Source organism: Argiope bruennichi, chromosome 7 (assembly GCF_947563725.1).
Source record: "Argiope bruennichi chromosome 7, qqArgBrue1.1, whole genome shotgun sequence".
Taxonomy (NCBI): domain Eukaryota; kingdom Metazoa; phylum Arthropoda; class Arachnida; order Araneae; family Araneidae; genus Argiope; species Argiope bruennichi.
This window is the reverse complement of record NC_079157.1, coordinates 53654303-53673404: the sequence shown is the minus strand read 5'-3', so window position 1 is coordinate 53673404 and position 19102 is coordinate 53654303. Positions and strand designations below refer to the sequence as shown.

The window sequence follows — 19102 nt, the reverse complement described above, 5'->3', positions numbered from 1 at the left end:
AAATCAGATTAGTGAGTTGTCAAATTATATAACAGTAATGCGAATCATGTTGAATCCAATTCTCTCAAAAATGAGCGAGAAACTTTAGTGTCTTTTGACCTATTTTTGCTTTTTTTTAAAATAATTAATTGATTGTCCTCAGAATAGTATAAAAATTGAAACGGATAACCTTGTTAAAAATCGTATGTATATTTTAATTACTGAATGAGTGTAAAGATATTTGAATAATTTTAAGTATGAGACTGCCTCATAAAAATAACCAAATTATAATTAATGTTGTAAGAACATGCAACTTTAGAACAAGGCATTGTTCCATTTTTCTATTACACTATTCGATACTGCCCGATAGGTTGTCTTCAGAATGCAGTAAAATGTAGTAAAAACATTTTAACAATTTTGTTGGATGTTTTATGCTTGCAATTCAAACACACTTCATATCTCTTAGAGAGACCGTATATGAATGGCCAGACTCCATACACACTTTACATAAACATTCTTGAAGAGAAACACACAGTTCACAGTTATGCATTCTACGAACTCTAAGTGGGGGAGGGCATACATGAAAGGCCAATATTCATTTGAATTTGGTTTCCACACACAAAGTGGTTCTACAGAAGATTCCAGTAGTTGTGAATTGTAACTTAAACACAATTCACAATTACTGGAAAGGTCCCCAACTAGTTAGCAGTTTTTCTATTTTCTATGTCTCACAAAAAGAGAAAAAGTTAGAGCAAGAAATCGGGCAATATCTCAATGATGCTATATACTATACTATATAATATGGTGAAGATTTTTTTAACAATACGATTGAACATTTGTACTTTTAAAGTGCAGTTCAAATACACCTTATACTTGGATTGGCGATGAGCGAGGATAGAATCTGGGACCTTGTGGTTCGCAGCCGAGTAACATGACCACAATACAAAAGTAATTGCTCGTGTAGCGTAGCTGTTAACTGGCTTATAAGATTTCACTATATACTTCTTACAGAGGTCACACATGAGTGGGCAGGCTTCTTGTCAGCCTATATCCCCAAACCAGGCAGTGCCACAAAAGAATTTTTAATACAAATTCATCTTACTTAAACACGTGCATTATTAAGCTGCCTGTGCGTCAGATAAACGCAATCAAAACAGTTCTACCAAAGAACATGGAATTAAAACACATCTTACGAACTTTTAGGGTGACAGAAAAGATCAGAGTTCCTCTAGATTAGGCATTCACAAACAAGGCAGTTCCACTCATGACATAACTCAAACTCATTAAACTAACCATTAAATATTCCTCTATGAACTGACCATCTTTCAATGGGCAGATTAGGGTGAGCATTTTATAAAAACTATCAATATTTGTGAAAACGAAATTTTGTATATTTAATAAGATATTTACTTTCTCTTATAAGAAATATAGAGGAAGCATTATAATAGTCACGAAATCATGAATTTGAATTCCTGATTTTGGAGAATCTCCACGTTTCAGATTCTTTAAGTACGAAAAATACATTTTTAGCATTATATCTATCTGTGTGCCTATCTGTTTGTCTGTCTGTAAACATGATAACATAAACTGGTTTTGAACTAGATGAATGAAATTCGGTATATAGAATTACGACCAAATTTGTAAATTTCAATGAAATTTTGAACGAAATCCATTTACAAAAAATTATATCTGTCTGGATTTTCGTGTACAAATAACTCGATAATTACAAAAGGTAAAGAGCTCGGTAGATAACATTAGCGCACAGGTGCGGCATTTAAAACAGGGATACTTTTCAAAGTTTGAAACAAAATCCGTTAAACTGTTGACTGTTTATCAGGCAGTATTTTAACATGAAAGCAGCCACAATATTTTATATACGCACAGACATAAATCAATGAAACTCGATATGCTATCTTATGAATACAAATGTAGTCTTGTGTCAAATTTTGGCGTCAATCGGAGGATAAAAATGTCGTCAAAATTATAAGTTCTCCCGATAGATTCATTAAGAATGCTACATTCTACGACAACGATTTATATTTCGTTGTCGTGAAAATTATTCCCGGCCTTATTAAAGGTCAAAAATATTTTGTGAAATAAGTTCTTTATTGGTGAGTATACAAGGAAGTTTCGGGAGAAAAAAAAACACTCCCTCTCGTTTATATAATAACAGTTTCAGTACACAGTATGAGTTATATACAAAGAAAATATCCCAAACATAATTAACTCTTTATAGTTCTGTGATTAAAGCTTATAAGGCAGTTAACAATTTCTCTGCATGAGCAATTACTTTTGTATCATGGTCTTGTTACCTTGCTGCAAACCACAAGGTCCCAGGTTCTATCCTCGCGCATATCAATCCCCCACATTGGTGACCCGGACTTGATTTGAATACGCAACCTTCTGATATATACTTACCACCTGCAAAAGATTTTTTATCACGGCTCAAGAAAGTATTTTATAATGATAAATAGGATAATCAGATGTCTAACATTGGATTGAGCTACTTTAATAACTCAAAAATACATCATCTATAATTAAATACAGTTCAAAAGTGGTAAGTATGCCTGCTACCGTCCGTTCAATTGCGAAGGTTTCCGTGAAGGCATTAAGTTACAGCGTTTGTCACTAAATTTTAACTTAAGGAAAAGTTTTTAGAAATGAAACACCATTGGGTTATGTTTCTTATGCCAAAAATATTCTTATATTTAATTATCAATATTTGTTATTGAATTTATTTCATATAAATTCAACATTCATTTTCAAAGAAATAAAAAAAAAAAAACTTTTGACACAGTTGGAGTTTCTTAAAATTCCGAATCTTCCTATTAATGATTTTATGCGTATTTTGACTTCATTTTTGAGATGTTGATAAGATCATAATTTAGTTTATGACATCTTAGTTTATTTCTTAGCGCAAAACGTGGTAAAGATGTGATTAATAAAATGACATCAGATTGCAATATTTTTATTTTTTGTGCTATGTAGTGCTATGTATATGCCTAGCTATTCTAGCAAATCCAAAATGGACTTCAAACTTTAATGGAACACATTATTGATTTTGAATTCCGAATTATTCCATAATTTCTAACTAAAAAATTGAATACAATTATTTTAAATTACCTAAAATTAAGCGGAAATTTTATTTATAGTGAACATTCGATGATAATTTTACCCCTAACGCCTAGTGGTGAATAATTTGTCCACTTTCAATTTCTTTTGAAGGTTCTCTAGTAAGTATTTGTACCACACCTTATTTCATAGCTTAAACAGCAAATAAGTGAACTTTTGACGTTTTAGTATTTAAACTATCAGTTTCTCATGATATAATCCCAAAATTTTTTATTTGGTGATGTCCTGGAGTTATGTCCTATAATAGATCAATCCAACTCAAAAAGGTTTAATACGTCACATTTTATCAAAATCCCTATATTGATATTTTCCAAGGATGACAATGCAATCTGTGTACCATCTTCGAAAAAGTAAAAATGATTCCCTTTCATTTGTTTTAAGACTTTGGTGTTCGTTTTCCTACGTCCGGGAGATTCCGGCCTTCGTTGTTCTGATTAGGGATCTACTTGAGAATATTTTTTTCCCTCTTCCTCTGCAGCTTTTTTGGTTGTCCGTTATCTCCTTACTTTCTTCTCATTAGGCGAAGAGAATCGATTCGTTCTGGCGGGTGAAGATCTTTGATCATGGAAAGGCACAGCCGGAAAATTGATTAGCTGAAGAAATTTGAGCTTGGATTTCTAAATGTATCGGAAGAGTAAGTTTGTAAAGTTATGCCGCCTTGCATTTTTTTAATAAAAAATTAAATGTTCTAACTAAACACGATACTGAATTTTAATGCTGCTTACTGTTATATGAAGTATATGCCGATAAATAATATCAACTAACTATCTTCAACGATCACTTTGTTCCTCAGGTTGTTGAATTTCAGTCGTTGAAAGGTTAATATAGAACGTTTTCTTTAATCTTACCTTTTTAGTTGATAAAACTGAAAAACAGGAATTAATCTTCTATAAATAACTAAGTATATATATTACAAATTAAAAACAGAACTCGAAATCCTACTTCGGGGTTAATGATTGCCAAATCATCATAAGACAAGAGACTAATGTTTTAATGGATGAGTTGGAATATCAACATAACATTAAAATATTCATGCAGATTATGTAATAAATCAAATTAAAAAAAATGAATAAAAACAAAGGTGAAAATTGTGAGGAAATGAAACTGATTTTATCAAAAGGTACTTTTATGAATTTTAAGATAACGTAAAAATTACTTTGATGAATCAATAGTTCTGGAAGATATAAACATCAATATCTATAAACATGTTGTAGCAATTACCTAACTGGAGATAGTTAAGCCTGTTTTCGTGCTTCACTAAATTCGATGATGATTTTTTATCACCTTGAGTTTTATAAATTCTTCCCTCTAATCAATATAGTATTTGGTGCTACAGCAAGTCCTTTTCCAAGTCTTTCTAATAATATATTGCAGCTTTGTCAATGAATTAAACGAAACTGCATTGTAATTGTAAATCAGCCTCAAGACTATAAAGAATTTCATCTTTTAGTCATACATGAGTCCGTAAAAGTTTGTTTGAACCATGATTGCCAAATATGGAGCAAACAAGAGTTCTCAAATTTATTTCGTTGTATAAATACACAAATTATTTATATGTAACAAAATTTAAGTAAATTAGTTTGCCTGTTCGCCAAGTTCATGAGAACAAAATAACTAAAAATACTTGGTAAACTAAAAAGTATTTTGACACTTTCGGTTTTATCATCAAAAATGTGGATCAGTATGAGGTTTGGACCAAATCTATAGTCTTATTTATATATACTTTTTGACCAAGTATATATAAATAAGATAAATCAAATAATCAGCTAATTTTGTATAAGAAAGCTTATATATGTACTTAATACTAAAACCTCATAATAATTTTAAATTTTAAAATTCAAATTTTTTAAATATTCTTCAGGAAGTATGTTTCTGCAAGTCAATGCACATTGTCATAAATCTCAATGGACTAAAACGATAGAATTTCTTAAGAGCTTTATTAAATTTAAACTTTTTAAGCAACGCAATCATTTTTATTAAATTTTATTCTAGATGTAGATATGCTATAAAATGGAAATTCTGTTTTCTTAATTACCATTCTTATCTCCACATAAAGGATTTCATGTTACTTACTATATTCAATCAAAAATTATTGCAACTATGCTTTATAAAATCTAATTATCTTTTACGACATGAATATAAATCAACCACATTACAGAAATATAAAGTCAAGAATACCCCTTTTTTCCCACTATACACAGAATTATTTGATATTTTGTTGGAATTCATAAGACTTTAATATTATTTATTGAATATGACTATTTTTACGGAGCTACCACGTTCACGGATGACTGGTAAGATGCTTAATGCAATCATATCTTAAAGTATGAGAACTAATCATTTCTTTTCTAGTATAAAAGAAAAAAAAATAATTATAACATTTCTTTCAGTTATATAAGCAGGAATTTATTTCTTCTTCATCAAATGTATGTTGATGGATTTAATCAATTATAAACAAATAATATGCAATAAATGTATTTAGGAAAAGGGGAAGACTAAAAAATATGATGATAAGTATTTAGGCTGCATGTTTCATAAGATTGCATTCATGTTTCAGCTATATAAGATGACATTTAAGATTTTAAATTAGATAATGATGCTATTAATAATTTTATTAGTATAAAATCAGGAAAATACTTTTAACATTGTTATACTAAAATAAAACATTTTAAAATAGAAAAACGCAATACTTTTAAATAAAACAAGCAAGAAAACACATATTTTTCTTAAACAAATTAATTTTTTGCATTTTCGAAAATAATAGCAACAGAATTAACTTTACGAATATTAATTGAAAGTCCTGAAATGTCCATTCATTGGAACTTTCGCGATCGCTTGAGGCTCCTGGATATCACTAAGAAATCTTTTCCCCTTCTTCTAAGTGTGATTGATTTAATAATCGAACGTGCACTAATCGTAATAGACACTCTCTTGAACAAATTTGATGATAGAGAGATTTTCTGAAAACAATTAAATGATGTCTGAGCATACAATTCGCATAGATATTCAGATTGATATGATAAATCTTGCATAGAATCTATGCGAATTTTATCATACCAATGAAATATCATTTATTCTTGATATTGGTTTGACAATATTGACCAATATGCAATAAGTTGATCAATGGAGACAACCAATCAAATATTTTAATATCATTTGCTTGGGAAATAATTTAATATTACCATACAAATGTTTTCTCATATATTTGTGTCAATGGCTGGCCATTGTTGACCCTTGAGCCGTAAATCAATCAACCAATCATTTAAAAATCATTTTTTGGGAAATAATACAACATTAGAAAGATTTATATAATGCTATGAATCTGAAATATTGCTTCCCTCCACAGTTAGATTCAAAGTAAGAAAGAGAGATTTATATGTATTTTCAATGGATACCAAGTATGTGAAAGTCAGCCTCGGTGACATTGGCCAGAAAAATGAAGGTTCAAGAAAATACAAGAATTATGTCTCAATCAGACTTCAAGATCCAGTAATTTTTCTAGAAAATTCTATTCCCTTTTGAAAAATTATAAAAGTCCAAACGGTGAAATACGGAATCAATTCTATCAATCAACCTCTTTGGAGCTACTCTCTGCTGCAATCCGACTACTACTGAATTGTCACTGTGGGTTTGTAACAATTTGCTTTTTGTGTATATGCTGTTTGCTGATTTTTGCAAGTGATATAATTGCGCTGACTTCGGCTTTCTATTGCTATCTATGTTTCGATTTGTTGTTTGCGCAATGTTTCGATTTGTCGCAATGCAAGAGAATGATAATAAAGCATGATATTCTTGCAAATGAATGATATTAAAGCATGATATTTTTGCTTCGATTTGTCGCAATGCAAGAGAATGATAATAAAGCATGATATTCTTGCAAATGAATGATATTAAAGCATGATATTTTTGCTTCGATTTGTCGCAATACAAGAGAATGATAATAAAGCATGATATTCTTGCAAATGAATGATATTAAAGCATGATATTTTTGCTTCGATTTGTCGCAATGCAAGAGAATGATAATAAAGCATGATATTCTTGCAAATGAATGATATTAAAGCATGATATTTTTGCAAGAGAATGATATTAAAGCATGATATTTTTGCAAGAGAATGATATTAAAGCATGATATTTTTGCAAGAGAATGATATTAAAGCATGATATTTTTGTAAGAGAATGATATTAAAGCATGATATTTTTGCAAGAGAATGATATTAAAGCAAAAGTGTGTACAAATTAATAGTTGTGCACATTTATACACACGCACACATACACGCCCGCACGCACACACACACACACACACACACACACACACACACACACACACACACACACACACACACACACACACACACACACACACACACACACACACACACACACACACACACACACACATATATATATATATATATATAAATGTTTCGCATTTCCATCCGAAATAATACAAGTAATATATGTTGTTAGCTAGGAACTGTATACCCACAAGGCGATTTCTAATGTATTTATAAGAAGAAAAAAAATCAGAAATCTTAACTTCTTCCAAGAAAATTTTAAAAAATATTGAAAGAGCGGACGGTGCCTTTTCAAAAATAAGATATCGCATTGAAAATGAAATTAATTTTATCACTTTTGTTTTGTTTATAATATTCAAATAAGAATTGACAGAAAAATAATTATGCTTGCAAATAGTACGAATTTTCTTCTCAAAATTGTAAAAATAATATTTCATTTACAGACGCATTTGAATATCATACATGAATAAACAAATCTCAAACATTATTTATTCCTTCAAGCGTGAAACAAATATTGCTTTTGCACGAAATATCATTCAGAGGAAGATATATAGAAATTAAATTTGAATATATTCGAAAAGAAATTTGTTACATACAGATTTCAAAAATTTGTTTCTGTCTGAAAATTCAAAGATTGCAATATTTGTATCTGTAACTAATGTATGGATAAAAATGTGTTATCACTTTATTCAGTTTTATTATTTCTTTTGAAAAATATGACATAGGTGATGGAAAACGTAAATTCAACAATAACAGACGACAATCATGTACTACAAACATTAAATATATTGCAATAAAATACATTTGTTACATATATAGATATTTATTTCTTGAAAGTGTTGAAAATATATCTTTTTCTCGCATTTCATTTCTCTTTAAATTTGATAGATTCATAGATGCAAACGATAATCGAAACGTTGCTTGTTCTTTAGAGCATTTGATATGTTTATCTTAAGTTGCCAACTAGAATGTATTAAAAAAGAAATTCAATCCAATAATCGTAAGGGATAAATAATAATCGCAGTTTCATTCAACTCGATTCAAATTTTGTATACTTTGATTTGATCAAGCTGGTCATTGATTGATTGAATCTGATATTCTTTAGTCTACTTCTCTACTAAGAATAAAGATGAATATATGTATGTGTGTTGGTGAGAAACTCGATTCAAATGTTGTATACTTTGATTTGATCAAGCTGGTCATCGATTCATTGAATCTGATATTCTTTAGTCTCCTTCTCTACTAAGAATAAAGATGAATTATGTATGTGTGTTGGTGAGAAACTCGATTCAAATTTTGTATACTTTGATTTGATCAAGCTGGTCATCGATTCATTGAATCTGATATTCTTTAATTTACTTCTCTGCTAAGAATAAAGATGAATTTATGTATGTGTGTTGGTGAGAAACTCGATTCAAATTTTGTATATTTTGATTTGATCAAGCTGGTCATCGATTGATTGAATCTGATATTCTTTAGTCTACTTCTCTACTAAGAATAAAGATGAATTATGTATGTGTGTTGGTGAGAAACTCGATTCAAATTTTGTATATTTTGATTTGATCAAGCTGGTCATCGATTGATTGAATCTGATATTTTTTAGTCTACTTCTCTACTAAGAATAAAGATGAATATATGTATGTTTGCTGGTGAGAAATCTAAAGGCCAGATAATTTGACCTATAGCTACCACATTTAGCATATACATATGTATCTTGGAGGGTACAGATGTCCACTTGGAGTGCATTTTTCTAATTTTAATCATAATTTTAATTAATTAAAAACTAAGTAAAATTTTGACATTTTTTCACAATAATTTCCAAAAAATCTTATTACACGAAAAGAAGTTTTCCACCGTTCCAAAAATTAAGAAATAGTCTTTTCAATAAACACAGTTTATTAATAGTTCAAATAATTTCTGAAATTTGTCAATAGTTTCAGAAGATTTTTATAACAATGAATTACGCGTCGTTATGTTCAATGTTTCACCGCGTATTTCATCTAGTAGTTTTCTTTCATTGCTGAAATCTAAGTAATAATGATTCTATTTAATGTCTGTGTAGTTCTTCACAGGACGAAAAAAAAATGAAGTTACAATACCATGAAATTTAGAAGATGGATGAACCGCAAATTTATGCATCTAATAAAGCTTTGAGACTGCTGGCCAATAGAAAAGTTTATATACACGTTGAAACGAACATATATAAGACAATTTAAACAACGCGTCTTTAATGCCAGACAATTTTGGGGACTCATGAACATCAAAATGCAATTAAACTATTTCTCCGGAATTCAACACAACCAACATATCAGTGAATCAGCTGCTCAACAAAGACGATTAGCTAATAATTACGCAGATGGAAATGGTAATTATTATATTCCAGCTGATTTAATGTATTTGACTTTACGTATTTGAACATGCGATTTTATTTGAAGTTGAATTCTGTGGTGCCCGTGGTCATATAGGTTATTTGCTATTTCATCCAAATGACAAATACTAGTACCAATTTCGATCAATTGGCTTCCTGATTGATTTATTTTGAAATTTTAATTTATATTAATAATATTTTAGCACAAATTCAAAGATATGAATCATTTAAAAAGTAACAGATTTTTCACGCAAATTAGGTTTAAAAACAATTTTGAAAAAATAATTTTTGAATTTATTTACCTATAACTCAATGATTAAGAAAATTAAATGCTTAATGAATTATATATGAAATATTTTAAGTCGAATTTACAACAAAAAGGAAGACCTCCTTCAAGTTTCGATGAAATAATTTGAGTGAATGCCTGTCCGCCGGTCTGTCCTATCCAAGACGATAACTCGAAATCTCACATTTCAATAGAATAACAGTTATGTTATAAATGCTGCACTAAATCTATTAATAGACGATTGTCTGTGAGACGATTCTGTGGTACCCGTGTGGTACACAGACGATTGTCTGTGAGACGATTCTGTGGTACCCGTGTGGTACACAGACGATTGTCTGTGAGACGATTCTGTGGTACCCGTGTGGTACACAGACGATTGTCTGTGAGACGATTCTGTGGTACCCGTGTGGTACACAGACGATTGTCTGTGAGACGATTCTGTGGTACCCGTGTGGTACACAGACGATTGTCTGTGAGTCTGTATATTTGTGAGTATGCGATCGCGGTGATTTGAAAATCTAAAAACTTTATCAAAGGAAATTTAGCCCGTTCTCTCGTGTGTCCCGTATGTTCCCGTACGTTCGTGTGTCAAATTTTGAATTTATTTATTTTGAGCATATGTGTCAATTTTGAATTCAGCCACTGGAAAGGAAGAAACCTGAAATCCATAGCTTGTTTTATTAACCGACTATGAAACATAAAACCAATATTATTGTGCAAGTAAACAAAAGAAAACCGAAGAAAATTTGGGGCAAATTTAATTTAATATTTCTTAAATTTAATTATTAGAAACTGAATTTTTAATCTTGGACTGTATTTTGATAATTTATAGATGATTAATACAATTTATCTGCATATTTGCGAATTAAAATCCCTTTACGCATAATATTTTTAGCATGAAAATTACTTTGAGATAAAAGAGTTTTCAAAATCTTTTTATCGTCCGCTTTAAATTAAAATATCAATTGAACCAAACGACTTTAAAAAGCGCCAATAATTAATTTCTCCTAAAGTTATTAATGATTGTTGTACTAGCATTGTAAATTTTGTTCGCAAATGATGGAAAAGATTCCCCTAGTTAACTCAAGCTTAGTTTTAAGCATATTAAAACGCCATAATGAGCGAAAAGAAATATTTGCTTTTTACAACACAGCTATTGAAACGTAAAGGAACAGCGTTTAAAGACATATTAAAATAAAAGAGACATTTCAAAATATAATGGAAGAACAGTTCAAAAATCAGAAAAGTATAATTGTTGATTCCTAATTAATTAATTATTTAATTAATTTTTGTACTTTCAAATTTTAAAAGCCTTCTTTCTTATATTTTATATAATAAATGTACTAAATTTGATGAAATTCGGCCCATTTGTTTAGGTTAATATGCGGATCATACATTACCACAACGATTTTCATTTATATTATGAAATACTATTAAACAAATGAATGTAAATATAGCTACATTACTATTTACAAATTTCACAAAAATCTTATTCGAAATCAAACAAACTTTTATAACTTTTGTGTAATGCCATAAGTCTAAATCATTTTTTTAAGAATTGGACAAAAAAATCTCATTTTAGCTTAGGTAACACACATTTATCACCTCATTTTAATTTGAATTTCTTATTTCATTACTAATTTATTAACAGAAACGGTAGTTTTTCTTGAATCCGATATTGTAGTTTGAACCATAACCAAATTAAAACGATAAAAGTTCGAGTTAAACATGTAAACGTATCAAAACGTTATTAAAGAAAAGAAGAAAATTAGAAAATAATTCCTCTAACTATGATATAAATAAGAGTAACTTTCAAAATCAAGCATATCTGTTAAGAATAAGAGATTATCCTTAATACTTGAATTCAAGTTCTTCGACTGAAAGTAATTTTGAGTTTACTCGAAAAATTCTCAAGTTTCTTCACATGTTAGAAAATTTATTATGATATATCAAAAAAAAAAAAAAATAACAAATCAAAGCTTAAAGATGATGTTTACATCATTTTAAAATTAAAAACTTTATTTTTTTAATAATATCTATTTAACGGCTGGATAAATTTTTCTATATTTTGAAAAAGTTTTTATAAAAATTTAGGTCTTTAAAAATATAAATTTTTATTAAAAATATTAAATGTATTGTTTTTAATTTGCAACAACGGATTTCATTGTTGCAATGAAATTTAAATCACTTTCACTGCTTTATTAAATAAGCAATCGTAAGATCTGATTTCATTGTTGAAAGCTAAGGGGGACGGATTTTGCGTATTATCAGCGTAAACCAAAAAACCAATCAATGTCCTTTCTAAAGTAGAATTATATGTTTTAAAGAAAATATAATAACACAGAACTCGAATCTGTTAAAAAGGTTCAAGTAGATAAAAACAGTGTAGCTGAAGAGGTATTGAAATTATATGGCTTTGACACCTATCATAATTAGATACTGAAAAATACTTTGTTGAAGGAATGATGGATATCAAAATATAGATAAGAAATTTTATTGAAGTTGAACATAACTAATACTTCTATTAGACCAGTTAGTCGCCAACGGTGACTAATTTATAATAAAAGTAAATACTGATTTTGCGAAACGTTCAAGTATTTACCAGAAAAGTGAAAGAAAATTATGAGGATTAATATATATTTTCGAAAAGGAAACATTTACAGTCAATAGTTACTCATATAATAACGGTGAAAAGAAAAAGCCGTTAAATGTAATACCTTTTTCTTATCTCCGTTATTATATGAGTAACTATTGACTGCAAACGTTAACTTCTTTGTTAAATTTCTGATGAAAATACCTTCTATTAAAATGATTATTAAAATTTAAAAAATGTAATTCAACAGTTAGTGAAAAATATTTTAATTCTACAGCGACGTATACATCTTTTTATCTTTTTTCCCGAATATTGTGAAATATACCCGAATATTGTGAAATATATTTAAAAAAATTGGAACTATTATTTCAGATAATTCTTTACTTGAATAGTATCAACTTATGGACTATTTTTTTTAAGTCTCACGAAACACTGATATTTTAAAGAATCTAAAAATCTTGATAATCGAGAAGGCAAGGCTACCTGAACTTGTTTATTGCGCTTCATTTTCTCAAAACAACGCGTCGCTTACATTTCCAATAATCGCTGAACTTTGAAGTTAAATAAAATAGAGTAACATATATTTCACTCAAAATAAATTCAATCACAACTTCACTTACCAAATTCTTCTGAAAGGAACTATATCAAGTAGAATTTCATCAAGAAAGGAGGAGCAGAGTTTCTTAACGATCCATAGCTTAAGCACGTGGCTGAGATACTCGAGACAATCGAGAAAGAACGCAGAACCCGGGACTCTGGCCGGAATTCAAAGAGCGTTTGGAAACATCCAGGAGATGCAACTCCCGAAAAGATCCGGAGGAGTCCGGTGCGCATGCGCATCCCACACTCTCCGTTCATTGGCTTACCTGAGACGGTGAGAGGATCAGTCCATTGTTTTTTTGATTATAGGATGTTCGACAACCGTTTACCCCGAAATTAGGGTATGATTATGGTTTAAGTGGTGATAAACAGAAGGGCATTGATGCAAACGCAAAAATATGGCATATAAATGAATAAAATATTTTGAAAAATCGAAATTTATTATTTACGTTCTAAATTCTGTAATATTCAACTGTTTTGGAAAAGTTATAGAAGGCTTCTCTGTTTTCAAGCGAGTTTTAGAAGTAAGGGACATCATTATTTCTTAATAGGTTCATATTAACTTTTATTCTATGTTTACATAAGTTAATATAAATATATTTACATTGTATTAGCAAAATAAATTATTGTATATATTTAAAATAACAAACAAACGCAAATAATTATTTTTTCAGTTCCCAGTTATTGAACCCTAGATATGACATCAATGTTGCCTGTTCTCCCACCTGATTTCGAATGAAAACTCAAAAGACAATACCTTATCTTACATTTACCGCGGAGAAAATCTCGACATAGTTCCAAAATTATAAATACTATACAAATTTCGCCAGCTTTTATTTCATACTAAACTCCTGATTCCCTCCTAAATGCGACATCATTGGTCACTTCTTCGGCATCCATTTTCGAAAGATATCATAAAATGATAATGTTTTAGCAGAGCCACCAGCCACAACTAATAGAATTGAGCTAATTTTACAGCAAATTAGTTTAGCCACTTTAGAAACAGTTAATTAACCAGAATACACTATTTTTATTATGCAAGTATAATTGAAAATAATAGTTTCTTTTGTTATAATAAGACGTCTTTGCTCAAATTTGGTTGGCATTGGTAAATTAATGAGATACAGTTCTTTTAGCCGTCGTCCTGGCATAGGGTTAGCGAGTCATCCCCGTGATCGGGCGTCCCGGGTTCGAGTTCCGGTTTGGGCATGACTGTTCTTCTTGTTCTATCGGTGAGGTGTGTATATGTGCCCACTGTAAAGAAGGGGCTGTGAAAGCGAATGTGACGCATGATGTAGCTATGTCGTACTCGTGGCCCTAGTTGGCGCTACTGGAAAAACAAAAGACACTGACATATAACTGTCAGTGGGCTTGTAAAGTGCCATATGTCACAACACAATATTTTATTTTTAATTCTCTTCATTTTTCTTCTTTAAAAAAAACATTTGAAAGATTTCTGCTTCTCCGGATGGCGCGATTGCGCGGCTTATACAACGATCCTCCAAATGGCGTTGTTGAGAATTTTTTTAATGGTTGAGAATGTGAGCCTATTTGTGTGGCGCGTCAGGGAAATAAATGTTCCGGGATAAGTTACAGCTTTTGCAATATAGTTTTATGTAATATTGAGGAAACGTGAATAAATAGATGAAAATACAGGCTGGAATAAATATTGAACCGAACCACACTTGCAAAAACAGGTTTGATTATTTTGCAATCGTTAAAAGAGAATATGAAGAAAACTGACCTGTCCATATTAATTTAAATTTGATACTTCAATCCATTAACCAATCACATTTTTTTTAGATTTGTAAATTGAATTTTGCTGTTGCGCCATCAAGCTGATAAAAAAATGAAATAAAAACAGACATAAATTTTGGAATTAAATAACTTGTCTCTGTTAATTAAATAACCTAATGTCTTTAATTCATTCAATATTATTAACGATAGATTTTACTGTAATTCCGAAAATTTTAGTTTCTAGACATTTTAAATATTTTATTTCAATTATGAGATGAACTTAAGACTGACACTCGATATAATATGAATCTTTTAGATCATTTATGTCAAACATTTTAAATTATAATTTTTTTTCCTTGGCATTCGATTTAGTGGATGCTGTAGCAAAATAAGATTGATATATTTCATTAAAACCAGCTTTTAGAATAACCTTTATTATACTTTTATTTGTATTTTGATTAGTTTATACTCTTTAATTTTTGATTTACAATTAATTACTTTAAATATTACATATAAAGTTTTAAAACCAATTTTCCTCTAAAGCATTATCATTATCGCTACAAGTTTGATTATAAAGCTCATTCAAATTAATCAATTCACTCATAATTGATAATAATACTATGATATACTGACATTAAAAATAAACATAGCACACATTTCAAAATTCTGTCACATCAGGAGGTGTGTGGAGAAGTTGATTACAAAATGCAACTTTTACCTACACGAATACATAGAAATCGAATATGAGAATAAACAAGCAGCGGGAGTATCTCTTTAAAAAATTTTTGCATTCTCCTTAATAAAGGTGGTATTCTCCTCTCTGCCGTAAAAATTTGTAAGACAAATTCTACATCCCAGTTCGACGCATGAGACTTTTCTGCTTCGTAGAACAGTAAAGAACTTACATATAAATTTCATAGAATTATAGAACACGATCTTTGATATGAAGCTAACACTTTTATTGAATTTAACGGGTATTTTGCGATTTTTCGGCAATTAATTACTAGTGTACAGTTTACATAGAAGTACCAGAAAATCGAATTTGTATTTTGGAAGATTTTCCCCGACTAATTAAAACCAAAAATTGATTCAAATTTGATTACAGTCACAAGGTTATTACCAAATTTCATTAGTTTAAGTCATTGCATTTTTAAGCTATTTAATCTACATGGAATCGAAAGTATGGAACGGCAGACGGTCAGCCTCTTGACGGATTTGATTCCAAATCTGTTATAGATGTGCAATTTAGATGGTAAAAATGTCTCCCAAATTGTATCTATCTAACTCTTTATGCATTGTAGTTATTTTACTCATTTGTACTTGGGCAGCCGGACAGATAAACTTCCTTTGAATGGATTTCATTTGATAATCTTCAGAGATCTATAAATTTTATTTAAGGATCAGCATTTTAGCTCAAAGCGATTTTCAATAATCTTATTCACAGACAGATTGATGGAGTGAGAGAAGTACATAAATTTTCAAAACTGTGTTCCTCTCATTCAGGAAGGTGTGAAATATGTAAATTCATCAAAATGTCGAGTTCGAATATTTTGATGATTCTCTTTATACACTTCATATACCAGGAAATAAAAAGGGAAGAATATATGAGAATTTAAAGATATTTATTCTTGTTATTGAAATGTGAAGGAAATAAGAAAATTTCTAAAGCTAAATAATGAAAAGAATCCTTAAAAATGCATGGCTGTATGAGAAGATACGATGAAACGTCTAAGAAAATAATAAATTGATTATTCCGTTATTATTACAAGGGGTATTCAAATGAAAAGGTACGATACATTGTACCTAAACGTAACCGTAGAAAAGGCAAAAATGTTAACGTAGTCGTTAACATATTTGCCTATGCCACTAGGGGAGAACGTAGCAAAACATCTAAGGATGCGATTGGAGTCCCCGGCGTAGATCGGAGCATGCTCAGGCTCCCGCATGCGGAGGACAGAGCAGAGGATCTTATAAGGAGCGTTGTCCAAGTATGGATACTTGTTGAATTCACAGAGCACAAAAGAACTCTTAACTCCGTACGCAGACTATGCAGGTTTATCAAAACAAAAGCCCTGGGCTACTAACGGAGGGTGTGGTTCTACAACATGGTAACGCGCGTATACACGTCTCCAAGGTCACACACTCGGAACTAGCCAAGTTCAAGTGGGAGCAGCTCGCTCGTCTGCCGTACAGCCCGGACATGTCACCCTGTGATTTTGATGTGTTTGGTCCACTGAAAAAACATCTGAAAGGAAAACGCTTGAAGTCGGACGAAGGGCTCAAGGAGTGAGTCTGTGAAGGACTGGGTCTCATCACGGCCATAGGAATTCTGGAAATTAAGAATCCTTCGGTTCGTTAATTAATGGGATCGTTGTGCACAGGCCTATGGTATATACTTTGAATAAAGTCTTCATTTATATCCACAGTATCGTTTCATACCTTTTCATTTGAATAGCTCTTGTAATTTTCTGATTCAAGCTGCAATTTTAAATTTCTGAAATATCTTTTTTTTTTCTTTTTTTTTGCATACCTGTAATTATTTATCAAAAATTAACCACATCTAAAAACCCAGGAACTTTGCATTAGCTCACCGTTGGAAATAATATTCGGTTCGATTTTTATCTTAAGATTTCGATTTTTTTTCTTACTATTCTAGAAGTAATCTCTAATCATTGCAGGGATGTTGGAAAAAAATCCGGAAATCTCCGTAAAATAAAGGCATTTATTGTTCAGAAAATTTTGAAAAATTACCAAAATTTGTTCATAAAAACGGAAAGATTTCCTGATAAAATTATCGTGAAATTGACTTAAATTATCAAGTTACATATTAAATAGATTTAGAAACTGTGGAAAAAAAAACATACAAAGTCAGAAATCCAAAAATGTTGAAAAGACGAAATAAAAGTTTACTTAATAAGTAATGGCATCAGAAGACGGGATTCGTTCAAAGCCAGTCAAATGACGTTATTCTACTTCATCTTTAAATTTAAAATAACTTCCTACCCCCAAATCCTTATTTACCAAGATATCTTTCTCCTCTTCTTCTTCCAACAAATTCGATATTTTTCCCAAGTGGATTTGCATTAGAGATGGCGCAGAATTTCCAAACCATTTAGTGGAAAGGTTTTGAAGGCAGATTGAAAATTTAATATAGATATTTTTTTTAAGATTTGACAAATGTTGAGTAAGAAGTCATTTAAAAAGCATACGTGATAATAAAAAATGAATATTACTAACCTTCTTATGTTTGATTAATTTTTATACTATGTATCTATGAGATCAATGTGGCAATAAGGTGTTTCCTAGATGTGGATGGAGTCAAGCGAACTCAGGGGCTTTGGAAATTTGGTTAAAAAATGGAGAACTGTTAAAAAGGAAAATTCCTTATATCTTTAGAAGTGGAAAGGGATGCGAAAACACGTGGGCTGTAACTGTTAGAACGATTGCGCTGATGGGAAGATTCGTATTTAAAGTAGATAAATTTATGAGGCCTTCGTAGTCAGATGTACTATGCTTCTATCTGAATCAATATGAATTACTTTATTAGAATTATGAGCGTAAGTTTATTATTTTTTTTGTTGAGAGATGTCTTATAGAAGAGTGTATACTGATCGAAGTATTTTTTTAATAAATTTTAAATTATTTATCATAACGGACTATACATGTAAAATATCAGCAGGTTATTCTTCTATAAATGCCATCACAGATCATATTACTGCTATATAACTAAATCATTAGAAAGTTACAGCTTTTTGGAGCTTATTTGTCTTAACTTTAAATATTTCTGAAGACATTTTTTATCTATTAATTTACAGCATATTTCAAAATATATTTGTTAAACTCATTTCTATAAGAAGAAAAGAATGTATATTCATCATGGAAAAAGAAATGGTCAAAAAATCGTATCATCTTGCTAATAGAAATGGGACAGATTTTTTTGTACCTTCTTAAAAATTCCAGATTTATATGTGTATTTTTTTATATTGAATTCTGCTGTGATTTAAGTCTTAACCTTTACTTGTAGCTAGTACAGGTGCAGAATTAATGAGTGTATTTTATTTTATTTTAAATTTTTCATTCCCTGATCATTGCTGCCCTGGGATATTAAGATA

General features: G+C 30.2%; 1 protein-coding gene across 1 annotated transcript in view; it reads right to left on the bottom strand.

Moving 5' to 3' along the window:
• Nucleotides 1-13406, bottom strand: part of LOC129975377 (thrombospondin type-1 domain-containing protein 7A-like) — a 610131-nt gene extending 596725 nt beyond the window's left edge. The window contains exon 1 of the mRNA XM_056088439.1: nt 13274-13406. The gene's annotated coding sequence lies outside the window, so the exon portion shown is untranslated. The remainder of the gene's footprint in view (nt 1-13273) is intronic.
• Between the last annotated feature and the right edge of the window lie 5696 nt (nt 13407-19102).